General features: G+C 38.5%; 1 pseudogene; it reads right to left on the bottom strand.

Annotated features, from left to right (window-relative positions):
• The window catches only part of LOC109349092, a 2,768-nt pseudogene extending 1,991 nt beyond the window's left edge, over nucleotides 1-777 (bottom strand).

Here is a 1,420-nt window from a genome sequence, read left to right as displayed (position 1 = left end):
TAGGAGAGTCAAGTCTTCATTGGAATCCGAATCTGAACTAGAATCCTCACTTTCTTGATCTTCTTGAAATCTTGTAGCCTTGAGTGCGATTCCGTTCTTGTCTGACTCTTCATTAAGTCTCAAGCGACCTAAATCTATTCCATGTTCTTGGAGTTTCCCAAATAGAGTAGCTAATGGCATGTTGTCTAAGTTCTTTGATTCCATTATCGCGATTACCTTTGGCTACCATTTCTTATCAAGACACTGCAAAACTTTGTTAGACAAATCACCATTAATAAAAGTTTTATCAAGGGCGACCGAATGATTTACAACATGAGTAAAACGTTTTTGCATATTACATATAGATTCATTAGGAAGTATGCAAAATAACTCGTACTCATGCATAAGCGCATTTAGTCTAGCACGCTTAACTTCACTCGTGCCTTCGTGGGTAACTTGCAAAGTATCCCACATTTCTTTTGCATTAAGTCACTGCGAGACTCTAAAGAATTCATCATAAGATAAGGCCGAAGTAATGATGTTCTTGGCCTTAAGGTCTTGTTGGACCTTTCTTTTCTCAATATCCGTCCATAAGCCTTTAGGCTTTTCTTTAAACTCGTCATCCACTATATGAAGTAGAATGTATGGACCATTGACAATGGAATTCCAAATGTCAGTGTCAACTGCCTCGATATAGATTCTCATACAAACCTTCCAATAAGCATAACCATCGTCACTGAATACGGGAGAGCGGTTAATGGATGCGCCATCACCGCCAAATGGGTTAGTAGAGCCCATGTGTAGTCTCTTTCGGATCACGCAAATATGGTTGAGCTAGCACATCGTACTAGCTCTGATACCACTTATTAGGTATTAGTGACATAATACACCTAGAAAGGGGGGGTTGAATAGGTGTAGCGGAGCTCAACTTCCGCTTTTTGGGTTTTTGCACACTTGCTGAAAAATGCCCAGTTAATCGATCACACACTATTCATAATCGATTAAACCTATTAAAAACAGAATGCAGAAAATCTTGTTTAACAGCTCTCTTGCAAGGCAGGTTACGAGAAATCAGGCAATGATATAACAAATATTTTTACATAAAATTAAACTAGTTATAACACAGAACCAGTATACAAATTATCATGTTATATCATGCAATATTACAACTTGAAATGTAAAAGAGAAATGGATAGAAAAGATTGCGCAAGGATATTATCCTGGTTCGTTTTGCGGTCCACTACAAAACTACATCCAGGCCTCCCCTTTTGATCTTGGGAGATTTCTTCTTCACTATAGAACACAATGTATAGTTACATACACGCTTCCAATTACAAGATTTTAACGCTCCTTTCTTGGAACCCAAGGAACTTCGTCACCCTTGGTTTGACCTTTCCTAAAATTGCCTCCCAAGAAAACCTTTCTTACCGCGATTCAGCCC

The sequence above is a fragment of the Lupinus angustifolius genome, chromosome LG01 (genome assembly GCF_001865875.1).
Source record: "Lupinus angustifolius cultivar Tanjil chromosome LG01, LupAngTanjil_v1.0, whole genome shotgun sequence".
Taxonomy (NCBI): Eukaryota; Viridiplantae; Streptophyta; class Magnoliopsida; order Fabales; family Fabaceae; genus Lupinus; species Lupinus angustifolius.
Note: the sequence above shows the minus strand (reverse complement) of the source record. Positions and strands in the feature narration are given on the sequence as shown.